Here is a 26,840-nt window from a genome sequence, read left to right as displayed (position 1 = left end):
GGTTTCCTTCCCAATTTATCACTGCCTTCCTCTCTCCTTATTTGCTTTCTTCTCCTGGCTCTGCCATGCTTTGAGATAGTGCAGATGAGCACGGTGGAACAAGAAAGGTGGGAGCAGTGCTATCGTCCTCTGTTGCTCTATTTCAACTTATAGACCAGCAGAGCAGGAGGAACCAGTAAGAGACAAACACAGGCCAAGTAAAATAGCTGCAAAAGTGGCTTATAGTGCCGTGCCACCTGAGCCTAGCCTGCCTCACCTTGTGGCATCACTGAGTTGTCCCTTGTAAGAGGCCTTGGAACCTCCCTATGGTTAGGAAAAGCAGGATAAAGCAGGAAAGGTGCAGAAAAGAGAGATCAAAATGATTACTGCGTGGGGCATCTCCCTTATGAGGAAAGACTGCAGCGTTTGGGAATCTTTAGTCTAGAAAAAAGGCACCTGAGGTAGGAATGATTGAGACATACAAAATTATGCAGGGGATAGATAGAGTGGATAGAGGGATGTTCTTTTCCCTCTCATACAACACCAGACCCAAAAGACATCCACTAAAATTAAGTGGGAGAGTCAGAGCAGACAAAAGAAAATATTTCTTGTAATTAGCATGTAGAAAGTTTCCGGCAAGGCCGGACATTTTTATTTACATTAGCTTTTGGGAGTGGGTGAGGGTGGAACACTCCTGGAAGTCTTTATGTAACCTGTTTTTATTGTATATTTATGTGTTTTTAGTTGGTTGTGTATTTATTTTACCTGTCACCACCTATGGGTTTTTAGAATTATTATATTACTGCTGTGCTGGTTTTAAATTATCTAGATCTTAACTGTTTTATTATCATTCTTTGCTGCGTTTTATGTATTAAATTTTGTAAGCCGTCCTGAGCAGGCGGGCGGGTGGGCAGATAGATTCATAGATAAAATTAGTCTGTGGAACTCCTTGCCTCAGGCTGTGGTGATGGTGCCTGGCCTAGATGACTTTAAAACGCGATTGAACATATTTCTAGAAGCCTATCACAGATTACAAACCATGAAGGGTATGTGCAACCTACTGATTTTAGAAATAGGCTACCTCAGAATGCCAGATGCAGGGGAATGGCACCAAGATGATGTTGTCTCTTGTGTGCTCCCTGAAACATCTACTGGGCCACTGTGAGATACAGGAAGTTGGACTAGATCGGCCTCTAGCCTGATTCAGCAGGGCTCTTCTTTTGTTTTTATATAAAATAACTCAAAGAGCATTCGCCCTCCCTCCCTCCACCCCTGGTTTATTTGAGGGTACTGCAGCATACAGTTTTGTTGAGTAGGTTGATGAAGAAGTCAAATGTGTTACATTCCTCTTGACAAAGATTCCATCTAATTGTTTTGGGAATACCAATACCTGCGGTTGTCTTTTCTGCATGCGTTACTGGGTCATCTTGCAGGGTTTTTGACTGTTTGCTTTGTTTGCTGGCTACATCCCAACATTTTGTCTTACAACTACTGTGAACTATGTTAGGTTAAGAAACCATGACCGGGCCAAGGTCATCCAGTGAGCTTCAAAACCTGGGAATTTCAACCCAGCTCTCTCTAGTCCATGTGTGACATGGGCTCTTTCATGTAAACTGAAATTAAGTTTTAGGTGTTATCACAGGAATAATTCCAAAAGTATTTACATAGAGAAACATATGACATTGGGACAGTTCCCTGCAAAGGGATGCTAAAACTACACAAGATTATAAATGCACCAGGGTGTTGTTACAGACTAAAGTTTACTCCCTCCCATGCAGGGAGGCAATTTGGATCAGGAATGCAGCAAGGAGGCAGAAGATATTTTATTCTTTATCTCTGCATTGTTTTCCTGCTTAAAATCACCTCAACTACTTTACTGTACTTCTTCCAGCAGTATTTAGCGATGAACACACAGTCAGACTAGCTGAAACATGCTGGATATTACTTGTGAGCTATATAAGAAAGGATTACTTGTAGTGCTTTTGACATTAATACACAACCCAGCTTTCTTATATATGCATCTGTATTTGCAATGATCTAGAACAGGGATGCCCAAACTCCGGCCCTGGGGCCACTTGTGGCCCAATGCGGCCCTCAGGGAGCCCCCAGTCTCCAATGAGCCTCTGGCCCTCCGGAGACTTGCTGCAGCCCGCACTGGCCTGACACAGCGACTCTCAGCATGAGGGCAACTGTTTGACCTCTTGCATGAGCTGTGGGATGAGGGCTCCCTCCACTGCTTGCTGTTTCACATCTGTGATGTAGTAGTGGCAGCAAAGGAAAGGCCAGCCTTGCTTTGTGCAAGGCCTTTTATAGGCCTTGAGCTATTACAAGACCTTCATTCATTCATACAAGTTCATCTTTAATATATTCATTTATGTAAACTTATGTAAATTCAAATTTTAAATGTAAATTAATTATTTTCTTCCCCGGCCCCCGACACAGTGTCAGAGAGATGATGTGGCCCTCCTGCCAAAAGCTTTGGACACCCCTGATCTAGAAGGTCCATGAATAACGAACTTCACAGATGACCCTCTGTTCTTCCTCTGATCATATTCCTTACCTTAAAGCATGCTACACAGAGAGAAAAAGCCTGTAACACCATCCAGAATTTGCTTCCATACAAACACATGGCAAGTACAGTGTCAAAATTTCGTCAACAATACCTCTGCTTTATCTTACATCTATGCTGGACTAGAAACCTCCTTATAAGTGTTACTTCTTTTTAAAAGAGAAAGGAAAAGAAAAACAAAACTCAGCTGCTTTATTACATTAGTATAGCCACATGCCAAATTATTGACCAGAAAACTATAGCATGGTAAGAACTACAATTTTAATGATATTGTATTCCTGGAGGGGGAAGGAACAATGATAATACAACATTTTTCTCAGTTGAATCAGCCAGACAATGTTATCCCAGCAAGCACTCCCATTGTGGGTGAAACCAGAGGTCTAACATTTATTCAGCTACCAACCCAAGTTGCTGCTAAACTGCTGTTCTTGGCTTCAGACTGCAAGGCTTGCTTCACATCCTTCACTGTGGGCGAGGTTGTCACACGAGTCTCATGGGTATCTATTGTATGGTGCCTCTGATGTCATCACAAAGCACTTGTGCTACAGGTCTGCCTTTAAATTCCCTGCTCCAACAGATTTTGTTTTGCTCTGGTTTGCTTATTTCTATGCACTTTCTTTTGCAGTTGCATACTCAACATTCTAATGCATGGCTTCTCTAATTTTTAACAAGCAAGGACAAGCTGGTGTCCTAACCATTATGTGGAATGGGGACATCACTGCAAATGACCAGCAATAGAGAAGTGCTAGGAAGACTGCTGCACTGCTTCTCCATGCAACCAGAAACAGCAAAACACTCCACACCAGCACCACGGAGCACACCCACAAAATATAATCTCAGAGCCACAGCAGCTAGCAGAATATTAAATTGCCCCCAAGTGGAGGCAGGCTTTAAAAAATTTTATTTATTCATTTAAATACCATATTTTGTTTTAATGTTTACTGCCATATTCTTTATGATTATTTTACAATTATTGCATTTTATATATTTCATTTTTCTTTTTGCATTCTATTTTTTTTCTCTATTGTATACAACCCTGAATGCTCTGCTTATTCAAAGGGAATGGTGAGATATGAATCATTTAAATAAATAACTATTGCATCAAATATAAATAATTTTGCACTGCTCTTCCTTCATTTCGGCCTTACCTCACCCACACTTGCAATGTCTTTTTAAAACAGCACTCCCTGCACATATTAAAGCTACATACCTAATGAGGGTGATCTGTGAATTTATAATTGCATATGCAAATTTGATCATTATACTTCTTTGCTTTGGTTTCACAGGTGTAAAAGGTAAGCTGCTCAGGGCAAACAGGCATGCTGGGAAATGATGCCTTAACATTGTTTACCTCAAATGCAAATACAATTACAATGTAAACAATAGACAAGCAATTCCTTCACCAAATCTTTTGAACTACTGCAGTGGTTCTCAAACATTTAGCACCAGGACCCACTTTTTAGAATGAGAATCTGTCACGATCCACCAGAAGTGATGTCATGACCAGACATGACACCATCAAGCAGGAAAATTTTTAACAATTCTAGGTTTCAATCCTACCCCACTTACCCAGGAGTAAGTCCCATTTACTATCATTGTTAAAAGCATATACATAGTAGCCTGTTCAAAGCACAGATCTTTAGCATTTCCCCAGATGCGGTCACATACAATGGTAGTATCAAGTATAATATACTAAAAAGCCACCTTGAGTGCTCCTTTCTGGAGTGGAAAGGAGGGATATAAATTCTACTAATCAATAGATAAATAAATAAATATTAAAATGAAAAGTGGTCCCAACCCACAGTTTGAGAAACACTGGACTACAGCATCTATATTAATAATTGTTTGATCAAAAAGGCGCTCAACAATGCTGGAGTACAGTTGAAGCACAAATATAATATAGTTTTTTGAAGTGCTTTTCAGTCTTGAAAACAATAAAAAAATAATGCAGACCAAGTCAAGCTTAACTCCTTAGTATCCTAAAGTGTTAAGCAATTCACCAAAGCATAAAAGATTCCAGAACTATAATGAGATGTTTCCCACTGCACACTACGGTAACTTATTCACAATTTGACCTAAGCATATACTTTCAATAGTCAAATGTCTTGCATGTAACTGAAGAAACAACAAGGGGGAAAAGAATTCCAATGTTCTCCCCCCCCCCCCCATTTTTTAAAAACTATGTGTTACTTCCTTCTTTTTTCCCCTGCAGGGAACAGAGCCACCCAAATCCTTTAGATTAGTGGTTCTCAAACTTTTAGCACCAGGACCCACTTTTCAGAAGGAGAATCTGTCAGAACCCACTGGAAATGACGTCATCAAGCAGGAAAATGTTTAACAATCCTAGGCTCCAATCCTATGCAAATTTAGCTAGGAGTCCCATTTACTATCATTGTTAAAAGCATATACATAGTAGCCTGTTCAAAGTACAGAGCTGTAACATTTCCCCAGATGCAGTCATATACCATAGTAGCATTGAGCCTAACATATTAAAAATAAAGTATTGAAATGAATGGGAACCCACCTGATATTGGTTTGCGACCCACCTAGTGGGTCCCGACCCACCATTTGAGAAACACTGCTATAGATCATGGTGTGGTATAATTTAGTCTTTTCTTCCAAAGAAAACCAGGAAGTTATTCCAAACTTTCTCCTCTCCCGCACCAATCCCTTTTATCGTGGCACACAAAGGGAGATGTCAACGTACCTCCAACCACTATGTCAGTGCTACACTGTTATGCTTGAAAGCAGTTCATCCCAAATCCCGTCAATCAATCTGCCCACAGACAGATCTTAAATTGCTCTCCTCCAATTCCCACATCCTACTGCATAAATATACAGAGAACCATATGAAGCGCATGGAGGGCAATTACTTCAAAAGGGAACGAAAATCATCCATGCTGCAGCTTTTCAAAAATCCAGTCCATAATCCCAAAAGATTCAAAAGCATTACCTCACCGCTGCTTTGAGACAAACTGAACATTCACTCTGGGTCCTACCCAGCATTCCCCCGTCCACACAAAGACAACAGAGGTGTGACCAATCACATTGTGGCTAGCAGGAGCTGTTTGAAAGCTCCCTCCCTGCACTGCCCATTGACATGCTAGCTGGCAGCCTGCTGAACTTGTTGTCATGGCAACACATCCCAGCTGCTCTCTACTGAGGCTTGTTACATTACTCAGACCCCCTCCTTCCTATTCACCACTCACTTTTGCTAATTAAAAATTTAGGCCTACGTTTTGCATGTTGGAAGCAAACAGAAACAAAACAGGTTCCTTACAATGGAAGAGTTGAAAATGCACAATTAAAACAAACAGGAGCCTCTACTGTAAACAATCCATAGACAGCTGTACAGACCTGGACAGATGGAACTTGTCACTAAATCTAGTCTGCTGCAAAAAAACCAAAACAAAACAAAAGCATGCACAGATCTACAGACCCTTCTTCCGGTTGCAAACCCTGCAGCCCACACTGCAGTGAAAAGTGCTGTGATCTCTCTCAAGTTCTGCCCAAATTGATCACTTCAACAGTCTAGTCTAGTCTGCTGAATGTTAAAAGAGGAGCCATAAAATTCCAAACTGTCAACAGGATAACAAAAACAGGCATTGTGTGGGAGAAGATCTTAGTTAAGCTGCCAATATGGTAAGTGCATACAAGGGGGAGTGTGGGGGGGGGGGAAGAAGCTGGGAAAGGGACAAGGTGAAACTTGTAACATGCAGCCTTCTCAGTGACTTCATCGTTACACAATATTTTGTTAAGTAGCACTGCATGTGCCACATTGCCTACAGCAAAAATTTTAAAAGGATACAGCAGTGCAAGTTTCTCCAAGGACTACAGCTTAAATCAGGAGATTCACAGTACAGGACAGTAATATATTTTAACTAATGAAATTCCCACAATTCGGGGGGGGGGGGAGGAAGAGAGCTGAGAGGTGGGAAAGGGGAGAGATCTGTGTATGGCGGAGCACCCTGGGGGTAGCAGCTAAGACATATAACAGGTCTCACCCCACCCTGTAACAGTGTCCAAATTGCAGCCCATGTACTTTACTCCATAGTACTTAAATGAAAACAAATCCAACACCTCACTGCACAGCTATACCCTTCCACCAGCATAAGCCAGACCTGACACCTGTTTCTTGCTCTTGCTAAAGTAAGAATAAGGTTCAAGGTAAGGGGAGAGGATAGCAGCTTTGCCTTTATGTAAACTCTGTCCTACATTTTATACGTGGATAGGACAGAAGTGTTTAATGTATATGGCTTCCCATCCAGAAGCTAGCATCCATGTATGCATGTACAGGATAATTCAGATAAGGTGTGATCATCAACCATCAGTCGAAGAACAAATCCAAAAACGCAAACTGCAATGGTTTAGCCACATCTGCAGAATGAACACCAGCCTGCTGCCACACAAGTTCTTCTGGTGAGAAAAAGTGGCTCAAACACATTGAGGAAGATCTAAGGAACCAGCAACTGACCATCAACAAAGCTAGAAATATCGCCAAGAATGGAATTGTGTCATGAATGACATACAGATCCCAGCAGCACCTACAGCAGTATATTGGTTGAGAGGATGACCTGCTCCCCAGGTGCCAGTTAAGGATTAAAGACTGAAAAAAAGCTACCAGTCAAAGAAACTATGTGGTGAAAGCAGATGACAACGGAGGCTTGCCATGGTATATCAGAGAATGCCAGCCCCACTTCTGGGCAACAGACATGTTCTCTGTTCTCACAAGATAGGCCCAAACCAGGTAACTGGGGAGAGAATGGAAAGTGGATATAAGCTGATGCAAAAGCAGGAAGTAGGCATTTAAGGACTAGAGCACTGATTTTTAATCTTTTTCATCTCATGGCACACTGACAATGTACTAAAATTGTCAAGGCACACCATCAGGTTTTTAACAACCGACAAGGCACACCATGCTGCCAATGGAGAGCTCAGATCTCCCACTGGCCCTACTAACAACCGACTTTCCCCCAAATTCCTGTGGCACACCTGTGAACCATTTGCGGCACACCAATGTGCCATGGCACAGTGGTTGAAAATGGCTGGACTAGAGGCAGCCCAGGCCAGGAAAGAAACTCCTGGAAGCTGAGCTGGGGAGGAAAAGCAGAGAAGCTGGGTGTAGTTTAACCCCTTAAGACCTGACAGGGAGGATTATGATTTTTGTGCAACTCCTCACCATATTATATCACCTAATATCTAATATTGCTTGCTTGTGGTATCTCAAAGACTCACCTGTACCAGGCTGGGCTTTGTAAAACTCCAGTGTTTCCCAAACTGGTGCGTTGGGACCCACCAGTGAGTTGCAAGCTGATTTTTGGTGGGTCACGAATGATTTTTGAAATATTACAGACACACACACACCCCTTTGCAAGCACCCTTGCCTAGTTTGCAGAAGAAAATTGTTAGCTGGAATGCTAACTTACGGTATGAGATAATCCTCATACCCCCAGAATGATGAGAAGAGGAAAAGACACTCGGGGAAGAGGAATCTGTAAAAGACAAGAACCCTTTTACAAACCTTACAAATAGGTTCCAAACCTACTAGCACTGGAACCCACTTTTTAAAATTACACACCATCAGGACTCACCCAGTTTTACAAAAGAAAAAAAGTCTTATCACTGTCCTAGAACTGGATAGACAATACCAGAAGTCTACTCTGACCAGGTTTATCAAGGGAGAAAAGCCATCTAGCAAACTGAATTCCAAGCACAGGAATAGTCATATTATTCTTAAAACAAAAAAACCCCAACTGCCTGAAATCTTGACAGTACCAGCAGAGAAGGACTTAGCTCACTTGTTGCAGACCACTGGATCTTGTGAATCTAGTTCCATCATTAAAGTGGGATGACATCAGCCGCTGACCTCTGCAGCCCTGCATCTGGGGCAAAGCTCCAGGATGGTGCCCCTGGGAGGCTATCGCCGACCCCGCAAAGAAATCCCCCCCCACTCACCAGAGGCTCACAGAGCCTCACACAACCTCTAGCTGCATCGGGAAAGCCTCTCTGAGGTTTCCGAACACTTTAAACTGTGCTTCCAGGAAACCGGAAGCACAGTTTCCACCCCCATCGGGAGCCTCAGAGAGGCTTCCACAGGGTCCTAGCAGCTGGCGCCTGGGGCTTTTGCCCCAGAGAAGTCTATGGTAGGTACGCAACTGGATGACATAATAATTGTCGTGCAGTGCAATCTTATCTTGTGTTGGAACAGGCAGGGCAGTAGGCCTGCGCTGTATCCAGCGCAAGATAGGGACCTAAAATGGCTCAGCCAGAGTCAAGGGTAAATTCTTTCCATTACCCCTGGCAAAGCCAACGCAGCCCCAATGGATCTCCTCAAACTTACATCACCTCAGGGTCCCACTTGCACTACTGCCAGGTCCCAGCCCTGCCTCTCACTCCCCACACACCCCAGGACCACCTGCCACCCGCCCTCCTCCCGTCCTGGAATGCCTGCCTCTCTTCCCCAGACCCTGCTAGAGTCAGTGCAGAGGCTGGATTCAGTCTCTGCAGGCCTGCACACGTCCCTGCACCAGCCCAGCCGACTCTTGAGGAGGTGCAAACGTGCTTCACAGCATGTTTGCGACCCTCCTGGGCCAGCACAAGTGCCTTGTGTCGGCCCAAGCTACACTCGGGATTGTGCCCTTAGGGATACAAGCTGGTGGTTCATGACAAATAGCCTAACTATGGTTCCCAAACTGTGCAAGGCAGCACCTAGCAGGACTACCACTGGATATTTTAAATTTCTATAGGAATAATATTGCTGGAACTGTAGAGTTACCATGAAAAAAAATTTACTGAGGCCTGTATGTAGCGGCGTTGTGAACAGAGGAAGTCTGGGAACCTCTGGGCTAACTACTGAAAAATAATTACTAACTAGTGACTTTTCTTTAAAAAATTGGTAGATTAGCTCTATATTCTTTAAAGCACCCAAACTCTGGAACTCTCTGACACATGATATGACTGCTTTGCAAATAACCCCAAAGACATTAGTAAACCACAAAAACTCTGACTGGTCCAGCTGCCTGCATATACTTTACACTTAATTTTTAGTACACTACTATCTGAAAAGAAGAAAAAAGAACCAATCCCCTTCCATATTAGAAACCAACTACTGTAAAGCAATTCTTAGTACAGATGGCCCACTGAGTAGCTCTTTAAAGGTCTGGAAGTGGAAATGGTCAACAATGTAACTGCAAGTTTAATGACTAAGAAATTCATGGTGAATTTACTAGCCACCAACATTTCTAAAATAGACTGCAATCAAAATAGACTCATTTAATACCTATACTGGAACATTCTCTAATAGCACAATCCTAGACATGTCCACTCAGGAGTTATTCTCACAAAATATAATGTGACTCCCAGATAGGTGTATATAGGATTGGAGCCTAAAGCACTTACAGAACTGGTTGTCATTGCAAAGGGGAAGGGCCAGAACACAATGGCAGAACACCTACTTTGCATGCATAAAGTTCCAAATTCAATTCCTTCATGTAAAGCAGGAAAAAATATCTATCTACAACTCTGAACAGTCACTGCTCACCAGTGTAGAAAATTCTGATGAGTAGCGCACTCATCCTGACTCAGTATAAGCTCCATTCCTATGTCCCAAGTAAGATTCTAAGTCAGCGTTTTCAACCTTTTTCATCTCAAGGCACACTGATATGGCACTAAAATTGTCAAAATACACCATCAGGTTTTTGACAATTAACAAGGCACACCATTTACCTTCCCCCAAATTCCTGTGGCACATCAGTGGACCACTCACGGCACAGTGGTTGAAAATGGCTGTTCTAGGTTAAGTGGGTCATTGATAAGTGAGTCATAATAGGTTAAGTGGCTGGATGTATACAATGTGAATGATTACTTGCTTTTGTCTGTTTAAAACTTCAGACCTACTATTACTTCCAACAGGTGATTTCTAATTTTGGGAATGAAGAAGAGTTTGAAGAACTGCAAATTTATGTGGTCACTTTTAAGTGATTTTCTTTTTTTTCTTTTTTTAGTCTTATGAACGTTCTAATATGAGCTGTTAATTGTGTCACCAAAAATTTCAAAAAGTGGGTTGAACCAGACAGACCGAGGCAAGTTGAATCTGAACATGTCTGAGCATTCACATGAAGCAATACATATGCCAACATCTAACAAGATAGCTAACTTGGGTTATGTGAAACAGCCTTCAGTTAAACAAACAAAACTCTGAAAACAGAGAGCCTAAATCGTTTTGAATATTCCTCTTAACCTCATTCTGAATGTCCTTTTTTAACATGAGACTAAGCATTTGTCTGCATTCTTCATCTTAATTTTCAACATCTGCATTTATGAAATTAAGCCAAGGTCATTATCTGAGTCAGGAGTGAAATCTGCAGTCTTTATCAAAACAGCTTCTCTCCAAGTCTTTACTGTCTTGATCCCTGATGAAATAGCAGGCTGGAGCATGCACTGAAAAGTCAGCTGAGAATGCATGCCAAATATTTTTCCAGTCACCAACACAAGCAACAGAAGAAACTAAACTGAAGAAGCAAAGGCTCACCATTTTCCCCTGATGAAAACAAAGCTACTGAATTGGTGCCTATGACAAATCACTCAGCATTGCTTTGCTTAATTTTCAAATACATTTCTGATTTGAGTTTTAATTGTCGTGCCATAGATACACACACACACACACACACACACACACACACACACACACACACACACAATGATAGAAGGGGGAAGTTTGAGCTTAGAATCATTATTTAATCTCCCTTCACTAACAGGACAAAATGTACTAAATTATGATGTTTGGCCTATTTATACTTTTGCACTGACAGCAAGCTTCAACCAAAACCGGAAGTGGGTCACAATAGCATTTTGGAGCAGTTCTGAGGCATGGGGAGGCCCACAGAGGGCGCTGCGGGCTCCCCGCACCCTCCAGAGGACCACAGCAGCTCTCGGTAAGTAAAAAAGCACCCTTTTCCCCCAGTGGTGGCATGACGATGGGAGCACCACCACTGCCCCCTCCCCTCCCCCACAAAGACTTACGAGGTCCTAAACTCTCCCTGAAAATTTGGGGAACTTTGCTGTAGGCTACAGAAGACCTGTGCTGGAGGAGGCACTGGAGGGTTTTCTTGGAGCATACTTGTTTTGTGTGATTGTTGCCTACAATACAACATGGTTCTCTCTTTGGTGACCATTGGGGTAGCTGACTGTATCCAGGCTGACACTGCTTTCTTCAGGATATTTACTTGGACTGGCTTACTGAAAGCCTAAGGCAGTGATTTTCAACCTTTTTCATCTCATGGCACACTGGCAAGGCACCAAAATTGTCAAGGCACACCATCCGTTTTCTGACAATTGACAAGGCACACCGTGCTGCCAATGGGGGGCTCACATTCCCCAGTGGCCCTACAAATAAATGATCATCTTCCAAATTCTTTTGGCACACCTGGGGACATTCACGTCACACCAGTGTGTCATGGCACAGTGGCTGAAAATGCCTAGCCTAGGGTGATGCAGGACCAAGGGCACCACAGATTGGGTGCACAAGACTCAGTCTGAGACATATATTCCACCACCGTAAACAAAGTGAATGAGGAGTCACAAACGACTCTTTCATAAAATGAAGTTTCACACATTCAAATTACTTTGGTATTTTATATATTTTGTAAGGCTGTCCCCAATTAAAGAACATTTATTCAATTAATTTAGGAGGTAAAAATGATTACTCATTCAGTCAACATGGTGCCTGCCAGCTGCAGTACTTACAGTAAAAACAAAATTACTTTAAAAAATAGGTACCTTTTTAATCAATCAAGAAGGTTTAATCAATTAATCTAACCAATTCATTAACAAAGTATTGTAGGCCCATTTTTAAAAAACAAATAAATATATGCTCCGCTCCCCTTAAAACACTTCAGAAGAATAAAAATTAGCTGAGTAGAATTTACTGATTCCAAGAGACACCAACAAGAACAAAAAGTCATGAGTAGGTGGTGAAAAATCCATTTTTTGTATGTTGCCAATGGAAAAATAGACTCAAAAGTGGGAACCAGGTCTTTTTAGCTTTCCCCATCTCCCTTATGTGTCATCAACCAGGCTAGCAACATTTGGTCAATTAATTGGCTAGATTTACAGTTGCACCAAATTAATAATTTTCTTTTGTAAGTGCTGTACTTGTGAAAACTATGGGTGAAAACGAGCCATCTTAGAAGAAGCATTTTTCCTTTTCTCATAGAGAAAGGAATTCCTCTTCTTAGATGGTGCCTGCTATGACAAGCCCATCACTTGAACGCAAATGTTTTTTTCCTGAGAATTACTGTTTGATTCACATGCAAATATATGCTGGCATAATCAATTAATTGTATTCTTTTAACCAACTGATTATTTCTTTGAGTGACTGCACTAGTCATGACAATTCTAAACCTGTTAGAGGACCTGAGGGCTCCCTGTGGACCTATCCCCTGGGGGCTGGGGGATAAGAATAGGCCTTCAGTTTGGCTGTACTTGTCGTAAGAGGTGACTAAACAACCACGGGTAGATGGGACTCGATAGCCTGGGAAGGCAGCTCATCTGAGAGAAGGAAAACTCTGATCCCAAACTTCCACTGCCTTGTGGCTACATCCAGTTATGGAAAAGGCTTCAGGAGTCAACCTCGAGGCAAAATCCGGAGCCAGAGTCCCTGAGGCAGTTCATGGCTGAACACAGTCACATTCTGGCAACTCCTGTGATGCCACTGGAACCAACCGTATTGGCTTCTGCCTTTCCATTGGACCATTTCAGCGACATGGAGAGGGGGGATATGCTGCATGGGAAACAGTCTATCCTCCATATCTACTTTACCCAGGTTTCGTGCTCTGGAGAGGACATTCTGTTCCAGAACCACCATACAGAGCACGATACCATAGTCTTCCGAGACTGAAGGATGCCAATGCAAAAGAGGACCCAAGATAGGCAGAACCAGCTGCAACAGTCTGGGATCTCCTTTGTTCTGACTCAATCAGAATCATGACTGTATAAAACAGCTTTCTGAACAGTGGAAAGAGTTCTTGCCTGACCAGTGAAGCCTCTAGTGACAGGAAGAGTGATCAAGGAACAAAAGGGGGGGGATTTTAGATTGAACATTAATTAGTCTAACCCAGTGATTTTCAACCTTTTTTATCTCACGGCACACTGACAAGGCACTAAAATGGTCAAGGCACACCATCAGGTTTTTGACAATTGACAAGCCACACCATGCTGCCAGTGGAGGCTCACATCTCCCATTGGCCCTATTAATAAATGACCTTCCCCCAAATTCCTGTGGCACACCTGTGGACCACTTGCAGCAGACCAGTGTGCCACGGCACAGTGGTTGAAAATGGCTGGTCTAACCGTTCAGGAATTGAGGAAACCAGACTCATAGCTTTTACACAATGCAAAAAGTAGGGTATAATAAAACTGGATGAGGCCATCTCCTTAGGAATTATAGCAGACATGAACATTTCCAAATATTTAAAACTGGATACGTTTTCAGTTTTGCTATCCTAATTCTGAACTACAAATTACAAGTTCAAAATCTGAATTTGCATTCTGAATGAGAAATGTTTACTTGAAATTCAAAAGAAGGTTGAGTTAAATGCATCCGGTTTCCTAAAGGGGCTTCTTAGTGACGAATCAAAGGTGAAGAGAATCAAGCAACACTGTAAGCTACATGACTTAGAACCCAGATTGTTGGGGACCATACCATAGCAAAGGGATAGGAGTTGCATAAAGCTAGAACATGATCTGTGAACAGTCACATGTGACTCTGTAAAACGTGGCCACTTTCCATGGGGTACCCATCAGGTAGGAAGGAAATGTCCAAAAGAGGCTGAATCCCTTCTCTTGCACTGAATACATGCTAACATTTTACACCCATAACAACATATAATACTTAAAGTTTGTGAAAAGAAGATTCAAAAAACAGTCTTCTACCTGAATTAACAGAATGATGTGGATAATGGGAAAAACACACAAACTGCATCCTGTGGGCTTTGGGGGAAAGTGTGGGTGTTTAAGATCATGCTTCTGAAAATAATCACCATTCTCCTCAACAGTGCTGTATGTTTAGGAAGTGTGCCACTGGAAGAATAGACTAATGACTGAAAAAGGAAATTAAAGTAGTGAGAAAATTCCCACATACATCCTGCTTTTCAGAGATGCTAGAAAATTGTTGACCACATTTTTGTTTTAAAGTTCTGCCTCTTATACTATGACTAGTGTGTTATACTCAAACCTCCTAGCTGCAAATAAAGCTGTCACTCAATTATTGCATTTCATCACACCTGGCTGGGAGAGGAGTGTAAAATGTACAGAGTTCCATCGCTTGGCACTTCTACAAACTTACATAAAACAGATGACACCTCCAAACATCTTCCATTCCAGTTTTAGTAGAGAATGAGCAGTACAGACAGTTGTGCAATAAAAAGATAGTGCGTTTTGTTTCTTTCTCGTGAACAATACATTTCACACAATTATAATACATAACATTCCATTTTTATTTGATTTATTAAAACCTTTCAGTTCACACAGGTGCTTACAAAGTGAATACAAGCCATCATCACTCAACGTTCTCCCCCACAGACACCCACAATATGCACTATCTGAAAGAACCACTTCACATAGGCCCAGTATAGATGTAACATTTTCAGTCTAACCATATGGCACAGTGCTGTGTCTGCACCAATCACAATTAACTTTAACCAGAGTGTGCAAGCTTGCTTCTAGTTCCTTGTTGCAAATCCTGGGTTGATAATAACCACAGCTAATAGTAATATTAGTATAGCCCAGGGTAGTCTAACTTTTTGCAGCCAAGGGGCAGCCTGACCCTTGCATGTCCCCTGGCTGTGTTAACCCAGAAGTAATTGGTGGTTATGTCACTGCCAATTATTTTTGCGTTCTGAGCCTGCCGAAGTCATTTGGCAGACTCAGAACTCAAGCTATGGAGGTGGTAGAGGATGTGGTGGGGCTTTTCTATCTCCCTGCCACACTGTTCCAGCTTTTCCTTCTCCAAAGGAGAAGCTGGAATGAAGCAGCAAGGAGACTGAAAACCTTCTGAAGTGGTAAGTGCAGGGGGGCTGCAGCTGGGCAGCCAAAAAAGTCCTGTGGACTGCGTGTTGGACCACCATGGTGTACTGAACACAGTGCCATGCTTAGCACCAAAAAGAGGAGGGTGGGAATTTATGTATACAAGAAAGAGAAGGGACTGGAATACACCAGCCTACAGCAGCCTCCTGGCACAATAATGAAGCAGGCCTATTCTGTTTGCATCATCATATATAAATTTTCAGCACTTCATGAAAGGATATTACCCATTTCTGGATTTATAATGGAGACTTTGTAACATGTTTCTTGGGAATGAAACAGTTTGATAACTTTTTTTGTTGTGTAACATTTGTGGTTCTTAATTTTTTCTTCTTATACTTGTATATTTCACAAGCAACTTATCATCTTGACTCCGCTACTTGCTACAACCACTTTTACTAGACCAGCCCTTAACCACTTGTGGAAAATGTTTAAAATTATACAACAAAGCAAGCTACCCAAACTTGCAGGGACATTTCAGAACTATCTTCAACACATAATTCCATACAGGCCTAGGATAATTGGTAAGCTCATGCACAGGGCAGCCCATGCCTATCTGCTCCCCGAACCAGCAGCAATTTCTGCTGCTCACCCCTTCACTAGTGCATATGGCAGCATACACGTACCCCATGCCAGCATACCCATGCCACCTTCATTGTTGCCCTCCTCAGCTGAGCCAGTGCAGCTTCTTACGAGAAGAACCCTGGAAAAGCAAACTCTCTGCTCCCAGCAGCCTCCACACCTGGCTACTTTACAAGACGCACCAGAGGAAGATAGATAGCAACCTTTTACCCAAGCGTTCAGGAGTCAGCTTGAGGGAAAGGACCACAGCAGTGACAGACCTGGAAGAAAAGATAAGGCTCCTCATCCTAGGGATGTGGCTGGACTGGCAGCAGGCCAGGGAAGGTGGCTGGCTGGCACTGGTTGCAAGATATACCTAACCAGTTTGCCACTCCCACCCACCCAACTAGCGGTTTAGGTCAGTCTCATGAACGGGCACTCCTGCTCAAGGCATGCAATAGATTTATGGTAAGTAAAAAAACTTGTTCCAAGAAGAGGGCAGAGTACTTCAAATCTGGTACTCAGCTCTACACTACAATCAAGGTGAAAACAAACTGAAAAGAAGCTAAAGAAAATAACTGACAAACAACAGAGCCACTTGTAAATCTATCTATCTAGTTCTAGATCTATATGAGAATGCCTGGCCTAAAATAATGTTAGCTCTAGGAATAGCTCACAGTCCTTAAAAGATCTGCATTAACCAACATGCACTAGCCATTGTATCTTTCAACTCTGTATTTGTAAAGCATTCCAATGTTAGACTGGGAAGATCTACTTCCTGTAACCCTCCACAATGTTTAAACAACAAAACCAGTAAGAAGAAAACAATTAAACCTTATAAGTGAGGAGCTTTGTACTAAGGGCCCAATCCTATTCAACTTTCCAGTGCTGATGCAGACACAGTGCAGTTCACAGCCTCTGTGACTACCTCCTCACCATAGAATGCAGCATACTCCCCACCGGCATGGCTGCAACAGCACTGGAAAACTGGATGGGATTGAGTCCTAAATCAGATGGTCAAGCTGGCACAGTGTGTGTTTGTTTTGTTAAACTGAGGGCAGTTTTTACCATCACTAGAAGAACTACTTTTCTCCTCACCCAATTTAAATGGTTAGAAATTCTAAACAGAATAATGTATCTGAAACCACTCACATTAATACAGTACATTGCATGCCAATTGTATGATCAATGTCTTTGATTTAAAAAAAGATGATAAAATATAAGGGGCTTTAGCCGACACCAGCACCCCACTGCTTTCACTAATTTGCCAAGCGCAGCTCAAGCAGCTGACCTTGAACTATAAGATTCTGCCTCATCACAATCTTGGATCAGATTATTTGTCCTTAAATACCCAGTAAAGTCAGACCACAAAATTGCCTACAATACGTTATTTGAGGAACCCTAATTAAAAGTGTCCCACCTCCCCCAACTATACATAGAATCAGTCCATATTTCAACACTTCCTGATGCTAGAAATCTTCATTTTGACTACAAATAGGCCAGTGGTGTTTAGAAAACTATTCCATACTGTGAAGATCCACTTGCTTCTCACTGCATTGTCCTAACCCTACAACCTCACCCTTACCTAACCTTGGTTGGGCAGTTACAGCAGCAAGAATTTTCCAGCCCTACAAGAATAAAATCACTAAATGATATAACACTCAGACCCATAGAGCCTCTTCTATTACATCAAATATTACTTATTTGAAAACAAAATGGACTACTTGTTCTCAAAATTATTATTTTCTGGATTCAAAGCAATGCAAATTATCAATATTCCTTATATTAAAAAAAAAATCCATTCACTAAAAAGTTCAATTTTGAACCTAAAATGTAACAACCATATAATGCTGTTGCCACGCTACTAATAACTAACCTCTCTCTCTTTCATAAGTAATCCTTCAAGCGTGGAAACCCCTCTGTGTAAAATTGCAAGGATTCAAGGAAGACCGGCTGTAACCCTCCGCAGCCACTAAAGATGCAGATGCAAAAGTGATGCCAATGGCAAGTTCAAAATAAGCAGGGTATGGAAGTGCCGCTGTTTGTTTCCCTTTCTATGGCAAAGCACAAATACATCAGGATGACTGAAAAGGGTAGATGCAGCGTCTCTTGTGACCTGAAAAACAATCCATTAGAAGTTGACAGGGCAGCACAGAACAACAGTGAGACACACATACACACACACACAAAAATAGACAATCACCATCACTCCAACAGCTGCACCTCATTCAGCAAGAGAGCCAGCAGATAAGTTTGCTCCTGTAAGTTATGCCAGCCATCTCTGTTCCATCTTGTAGCCAGTGATTAATCACTCTCCAATGGAGGAACTCATGCAACACAGAGCATGGTAACAGAAAAAACACTGTGGGAATTTTACGCCTAGCTGGGAAATCCTTTCATCTACCTGTGAAATTGAAAGTGGTGCAACCAATGAACCAAGACTATTTTTGATGACTGGATGTGTTCGATGGTATCTCAAGATTTGCAGCAAAAGATGACAATTATTCCCTTTACATTAACAACATATAGAGCTAAGCTATTCCACTTTATCATCAAGATACACAATGCCCTCACTGCATGCTACAGGCTCCAAACATCCATACCACAAACTGACAACACACCCATTTTCTAGACAGGGAAGGAAAGCTGAGAACTAGTGACAGGGTTTGGTGAGCCACAGATTTCAAAGCATGAATCCAGCTCCAATTCCAGTGCCTGAAACACAATGCACAACAGATGCTCTATGCAAAATAAATTCTGGGCACCATTCACAGGTACTCCCTGGACTTTTGCCTCCAATTCCTACCTCCAACCATGAGAGAGGGTGAATTCAGATAAAAACTGGCCACACAAAAGCTTACTGCATAGTCTCTATTGCAGCATGGAAGGGCAATCACCAGGAGCTTCTAGACATGAGGCAAATCCAACAGTACTGCAGAGCACCAAGACAACATTTTTCAGGCAGGCAGCTGACTAGCAGCTACCACATACATTGGTAACTTGTTCAGCTTCAAGTGCCACAGTGGAAATGTAATGCAAGCTATAGCTGATTTGTGTATTTTGGTTGCAAAGAATTACCATAATTTTTGCATAATATTTTTTACAATGTTGGCAGAAATATTGCAAACAGCTGCCATGTTTCTCATTCTACACAGTTTCAATGTTTTGACTCACCATGGTTGAAAAGAAGGATACTGGAATAGACCAGCATTTGTCCCCTGCCGTACCACTTCTCGTGGTCTACCTATTGGAAGTACCTCCCAAAGTAACTGGTGATGGTGTCATTGCCAATTACTTCTGGATTGGGAGGCCAGATATAATGCGACAAACACTAGGCTCAGGCTGGACAGGAGGGCTTTCTGAGTGCAGAAAAGCATGCTTTGGAGCTCTGTCTACCAAGTCAAGCCTCCTAATGCTGTTTGTTGTGTCGTGTCACTGGTCTTGCTGCTGGGCTACAGATGTCCCAGGGTCCCACGAGTACCACCAGCCACCACCTCAAGTACCACCAGTGGTACACGTACCACTGGTTGAGAAACACAGGAATTGACCTTGAACTGATCCAGCGGTGGTGTTCTTATGTTTCCATTCTGATACCCGTAATCTCAAGATAGGCCTCCTATTTCAATTTTCACAATTCTCATATTACAACTCCCTCTTCCCCATCCTATACCCCTTTTATTTATTGAGACATCAGGAAAACTGTGCAGGCTGTTTTTTGCCCAATTGCTCACTAACAGCCAAATCCTATGCTTCTCCACGCAGAAGTAAGTTCTATTATATTCAATGGAGCTTACTCCCACATAAGTGTGGATAGGATTGCAGCCTAAGAATTATACTGCTTGTAGCTTCCACTGTTCTGATCAATGTGTGCAAAGGACATAGACACAAGCTATGTACCGTTAGACTTAGATTCCCCCAAAGTTTTTGCCAGAAGCTTGCTTTAGCCCCTAATTGCCCGGATATCATGTCATGATTGGGTTTTTAATTTCTCCCACCTCTACAGCACAGCAGTTGTGAAGTTGTACCTGTGAATGCGCACAAAAATGCTTGTTTAAACAAACAATACCTATAATAAGGGGAGAAATGGGATAATATATGGGAGCAGAAATAGTAAGACTTCTGTCTAAGCCAACCGCAGGAAAGTTTGTGTCTTTTTCATATAATGCAATCTTTTAAGCCAGGGGTGCCCAAACCCTGGTCCTGGGGCCACATGCAGCCCTCGAGGCTTCTCAATGCGACCCTCAGGAAGCCCCCAGTCTCCAATGAGCCTCTGGCCCTCTGGAGATTTGTTGGAGCCCGCACTGGCCCAACGCAACTGCTCTCAGCGTGAGGGTGACTGTTTGACCTCTCACGTGAGCTGTGGGATGAGGGCTCCCTCCACTGCTTGCTGTTTCATGTCTGTGATGCAGCAGTGGCAGCAAAGGAAAGGCTAGACTTGCTTTGTGCAAGGCCTTTTATAGGCTTTGAGCTATTGCAAGACCTTCATTCATTCATACAAGTTCATCTTTAATATATTCATTTATGTAAACTTATGCAAATTTATTCAATTTTTAAATGTAAATTAATTCTTTCCCCCCCCAGCCCCCAACACAGTGTCAGAGAGATGATGTGGCCCTCCAGCCAAAAACTTTTTTAAGCAATGTTTTAACCTGTTTTAAGCAATAAAATTGGAAGTATAGCACTACTGTATGGAAAAACATGCAACAGATTACACAGTAGTTGCACTTAACAAACCATGGTTTGTCAGTACGAGAGTGAGCCATAATAAACCCCAGGCTCACGTCCTCCCTCCCCCTTATGCCCTTCTTCACACATACAGGAAAAAGATAAGAAACATCTGCTTCTAGTTTGCAGCTATGCCCAAGTATAGCAAACTGTGACTTATTTCTAACTATTGTTTGTTTTCAAACCAGGATCAAGCAGTAGCTGGGGTCCCAGTTTGAGAACTACTGTCTGTACAAACCATGGTTCGTTGCATTTAGATATCATGACAAAACTATGGTTTATTGCAAACTAGAGGTTGAAGCTTCTAATCTCTTCTCCTCATACACAAAATTGGGGGAGGGGAGAACACATCAGTCTGAACTTCACTCTCATAAGTATAGTTTGTCATTACATGTGAATATGGCCAGTGGCCCAGTTCAGATTACATGGAATGCAAGTTGAAACAGCGCTGAAACCATGTGCTCTCTCCTTCCCTGTAACTTTCACTATGCTCACAAAGGAACCGAGTTTGTTAAATCATGTGAACCCAGGAGCTGACAAACTAGAAAATGAAAACAGGATTTGACCTTGTTGCATGTCTCAGTTAAACCACAGCTCCATAATTCAGACAACATGCAGAGCTATAGTTCAACAAACCAGAATTCTTTCATCACAGTTCTGTGCCCAGGGAGAAGAGGAAAGCAAAGGGGGAGCACACAGGCTCAGCATTCCTTCAGACACACATTTCTTGACACAACCGTCTACGGTTTTCTTGGACTGCCTGAACCAGGCCAGTGTGCGTTACAAACTGGACCTTCATGCACAATTACCTTTAGTAAATTGCGCCAAAACAGTCAGTCGGGTGCACCCTTATTTCCTGCTGTGCTTTTGAAAATTAAATCATTTAAACCAGGGAGCGGGGAGGGGGGTGCGGAGGGAAAGAAAGAAAATGAGAACTCCAGCAATTAAGAGCTGACAGTTCTGCACCCTAACACAGAAAAGCCATCTGTTTGGCATATCTTGTTACGACACTGACTTCCAAAAATGTGAAGCAATTTAAACCTCTAAGCCACACAGCTTTAGCAGAAACAGGCATATGTGATTGGAGGATACTTTTCCACAGTGATATCTTAATAAAAGTCCTTTGTGCACATTACTTTCTAATGCTACATTAAAATGCTCTTTTTGAAATCTTAGAGCCCAATTCTATGCAAGTCTGCTCAGAAGAAAGTTCCATTATAGTTCATGGGGCTTACTTCCAGGTAAATGTGAACAGGATTGTAGCCCAAGTGAATTCATTTCTACGTTTACTTTTTCAGCAGGCAATTGCTTTTTGTGTGTGTACATTCTTTCATGATTTATCTACAGATTGAACATAACTGATGGTTTGGAAAGACAAATTTCCCCAATTGATTTTTTTTTTAAGAACGTACAGTACAAATATGTGCCATCAATCCAACCAAAGTATAGTACACATATCCAGACAACAAAGGTTATACCAGCAGGTTGCTATGGATTCTACTACTTGACCAAGGAGGAATTCTCATGTGGGGACCAACAGGCAGGATAAAAAGAAACAAATAATGTTAAACACATTTTAGAGGTTGGTGGTGTTACACTAACTTGAGTTATTCAAACCTTCAGACCTGGTGCAGTTATAATGCTTATATTACATTATCTGTGGCTGGGAGTTTGTGCTGGACTTCTGTGACTGTGGAATTACCACCAAGTCTCTCCCCTTTCTCCCTGCTCCCCTTAATCAGGGAGATTTCTAAGCCTTTGTTCATACTCTGGGTGTGTGTGACAGAATGTATAGAAAAAGACCACCATCATTTCAAGTTAAATAACAACATATTCAAACCACAGAATCCAATGAATTCTCTGCCACCAACATCTCTAGTGTCTTCATTAATTATTTTTAAAATACTTTTTTTAGCATTGGGAAAATCCAAAAAGGAGTGTGGCTTAAAGTCCTCAGAACAACACTTCCCTCTCCCCCAAATACCTCTTGCATGCTTGGATTAATTTTTGAAACTGAAAATTGATTCAAACATTCAGTAGTTGGAAGGCAGAGTTTCATTTCATGGAAGTTTACAACATCCAAATTCATGTTTGAGAGCACACTTTGAAACATCAGAGGTGTATAGTAGTAGCATCTAGAGATTTTGGGAATCAGGAGTTACATTTCCCAAGGTGACCGGCAACTGTGAGTGCTGCTATGTGTATCTGCAGCCAGCACCTAGGGCCTAGTGCAGCATTTCTCAAACAGTGGGTTGAGACCTACTAGGTGGATCGCGAGCCAACTTCAGTGGGTCGCATAGCACCTAGCTCAGCTGCCACTGAAAATACAGAACTGAAAATACAGGGTTCAGAACTGGGAAGGGCAGACTCCCAATGGGAGAGAGGCATGGTGCTTTGCCCTGAATAGGTGGAAGATGAAATGCTGGAAAGAAGAGATGGCTGTATGGTTGGAGAAGGATCCAAGCCTGTATTCTGCTTTGATTTCCAAGCTGGAATGTTTGAATTTCAAGCTATGCAAAATAACAGAACAAGTGTGCAATCTAAATGAGACCATTGGCTGATCACAGCTTAGATTTGAAGCCGAAATTGATGATGTCACTTCTGGTCATAGCATCGCTTCCAGGTTAATGACATCACTTCTGGTGGGTTCCAACAGATCATAATTCTAAAAAGTGGGCCCTGGTACTAAAATGTTTGATCAGTGGCCTTGTGGATGCTCAACTGCAGCAGCTGCCACAAACCCTCCCCATATCCATGTAAGTTTGAAAAAATGACCTGGGTGGCCAGAAGGGTGGCCTAACTCCTTCTGCACACTATTCAGGACCCAGATTATTATGCTGAATTGCATGGAGGACCTACAGCAACAAAATCCAGTTTCCCCCAAATGGTTTCTGTTGATGGAGGTGTCTGCCAATTTCTAACTGACAGTGTCCTGTACAAATTGATGGTGTCTAATTAGTGTCCTCAGACAAAACGGAACAGGTTCAATTTAGATGACCCAAAGGAAGATTTTAGAATAGATTTTCCCATCAATGTGAAAAGTAATGCATTTATGTATTCATAATTTCCCCCTCACCCCCATGAATAGGTTATTGGAAATTAAGGGCGGAATCCTAACCCCTTATGTCAGTGCTTTCCAGCACTGACATAAGGGCAATGCAGCTCTGAGGTAAGGGAACAAACATTCCCTTACTCTGAGGATGTCTCCGTGAGTGATACCCAACTGCAGGATGCAGCACATGTCCCATTGGCACAGGTATGCCAGTGCTGGAAAGTACTGACATAAGGGATTAGGATTGCGCCCTAAGTGTATGAGAAATTTTCTCAACCTTAAAATGATACCTAAGAAGTAGGATGGGATTCTTTGAATTTGGTGAATAAAATTGACAGTAACTTCAGGAAAAGAGATAACGTTAATTCTCTTTGGAATCATTTGGCAACCCAGTTCTAAAAATTCACCCGTCACTTTTACTTCATCCTAAAATATCTCAGTTTAAAAGTGAACTGCAGTCTCTAACTGCAAAGGATGGTTGTAGCATTTTATAGTCTTTTTATGAGGCTTTCACACATTTCAACAGTCGGCTTTCTAGAGCAGCTGCAGCATCTGACCAGTTAAGAGATCTACAAAACTACACAGAGAAAAAATAATCTGGATGCCCAAATGTCCACATTGATGTCTAGCCACTGCTATTATCTTCTGTTAGTTATTGGGAATACCACGGATTCTATAGCTATAATGATTAGCAGCCCAAACCTATCTCCCTCCAGCCCATTACATACAGTGTCACTGAAGGAGCACATACTCAATGCTATGGTGGGGGTGGCAACCAGATGACACTGGAAGATAAATTAAAAACCTTTGTTACTTTGTTGCCCATAAGTTGCCTAATCACCAATGGATCTCCTCAGACTTACACCAACTAGCATAAGTCAGAGGCGCTTCAGGGGGCATGCGGGGCTGGGAAAAGGTGGATAGGATCTTGGTGTGCAACATTCTAGTGCAGCGGTTCCCAAACTCCTACAAGGGAGTTGGGACTGCTGTAAGTCTTGGTGGAGTGGAGACTGGGTGGGGGCAGGGGAGGCCACAACTGTGCCACGGTGACCACGGCATAGCGGAAAAAAGATTTTTTCCCCCTTACCTGGGGGGTCACGCTCGCGTGAGATACGGTCCAGGAGGCCCACAGCTATCTCTGTGGGCCTTCCAATGCTCGAAATCGCTCAGTTTGGTGGAGAGCACTTCTGGTTTTCAGTGCCCCTATTACTGGGCCACTTCGCTTAAGGGGGGAATAACCCAGTTTTTGTTCCCTATAGTGGGTGGCAACCCATACTTTGGGAACCACTGTTCTAGTACAAGGTGTAAAGCAGACCTTCTATGAGCGGAAGACACCTTCCAATGAGGAAGGGCACTTCTGGATCCAATCTATGGTTATTACCACTGTTAAACCATCAAGCAATTAATTCCTAAGACTTCAGAATTATCATCAGTTCTGAAAATGAAAACAATATCTGCACAAGAACACCAGAAGTGATGTCTCCTTACAAGTGGACTATATGGTTGTGTACATGAGTCATTTGGTACTTAAAATGAAGTGCTCAGTTACCGCAGCTTCCAACAAAATGGGGTGACCTAATTAAATACACAAGCACAGTTAAATTCAATTAATCATCATGTGTGAAGCCGTGAACCTGACTTTCTCACACCAGTTAAGACAGGACTAGCAATCCTTGCACTACCCTCAGTCTTCTAAAGCTAACTAAAGCAACTTATTCAACTCACATCAATCCCAGGAAAGTTCACAGATTTTCACTGCACAACTTGATGTTACTGAACTAACTGGCTGAAGGAATCAAGAGATAGGAAGAAAATTACCATAGTGAAAAAATGAACAATTGTTCTGTCAAATCTACACAATGCAGTTAAGATGGGAATGTATGATGATCTGAGTGCTATAAATATGCATATGATTATGAACTATTAGAAGATTTTGTGCTATAGTTTGTGGTAAGGATGAGAATTGATTACAGAATCTGAGGTGAAAAGCTAATCTTCTACAATTTCACAATTATAAACATTAGAATGTCTCAGAAAAAAATAATAATAAAACTGCTAGCCAGAACATATTTGTGGGCTATCTGTACTCTACAACTGTAACAGAAAACTAAAGGAACAAAAACGTGAAAAACAAATTGTTGCCACTAGTGCTTCATAACTGGGAATTCTTTATAGAATGGAAAGTCTTCATTTAAGCTGCTGATTGTGTCCTGAAATGACATAAATTTAAAATCTTGGAGTATTCCCTGGAGAAAAATCTTGAAAGAGTACTACTTCCTTACTTTTGAATCAAAACCAAATATAAACTATATTTGCAGGAGCAAGTCTACATAGCGAATTGTGAGTCCAGTCCTCTAGGCAGCAAACTTAGTCAAAGCATTTCCCACAGTGAGCTTGTATGTGCATGCACAAACAGTTTTCCTTCAGAAAAATCATGCCACCAGTAATCTTAAAACTTGCTAGTGTTGCCAACCCAAAAGAAAAAAAAAGATCATATTATTTTGCTGATTAAAGGACTTGTTACTACAATTTGGGTCAAAACAGGCAGATCTCACCAAGACAGAAGAACTACAAAGCCTGGGTCCACAGAAATTAAACTAGCCAGGAATCTACTTTCATTCCCTAGTTTTAGATCAGGGGTGCCCAAATCCCGGCCCTGGGGCCACTTGCGGCCCTCAAGGCCTCTCAATGTGGCCCTCAGGGAGCCCCCAGACTCCAATGAGCCTCTGGCCCTCCGGAGATTTGTTGGAGCCCACACTGGCCCGACGCAACTGATCTCAGCGTGAGCGTGACTGTTGGACCTTTCATGTGAGCTGTGGGATAAGGGCTACCTCCACTGCTTGCTGTTTCACATCTGTGATGTAGTAGTGGCAG

The 26,840-nt window shown here is 42.2% G+C and overlaps 1 protein-coding gene across 3 annotated transcripts in view; it reads right to left on the bottom strand.

The window, feature by feature from the left end:
• The window catches only part of STOX2 (storkhead box 2), a 114,817-nt gene that overhangs the window by 72,415 nt on the left and 15,562 nt on the right, over window positions 1-26,840 (bottom strand). Inside the window, exon 1 of one of the 3 annotated variants that reach the window (XM_066632218.1) lies at window positions 18,066-18,110. The exons of the other annotated variants lie outside the window; for them this stretch is intronic. The gene's annotated coding sequence lies outside the window, so the exon portion shown is untranslated. Of the gene's footprint in view, window positions 1-18,065; window positions 18,111-26,840 lie in introns of those variants that run through there. 3 annotated transcript variants of the gene reach the window in all.

Source organism: Tiliqua scincoides, chromosome 6 (assembly GCF_035046505.1).
Source record: "Tiliqua scincoides isolate rTilSci1 chromosome 6, rTilSci1.hap2, whole genome shotgun sequence".
NCBI classification, from domain to species: domain Eukaryota; kingdom Metazoa; phylum Chordata; class Lepidosauria; order Squamata; family Scincidae; genus Tiliqua; species Tiliqua scincoides.
This window is presented reverse-complemented; position numbering and strand designations above follow the sequence as displayed.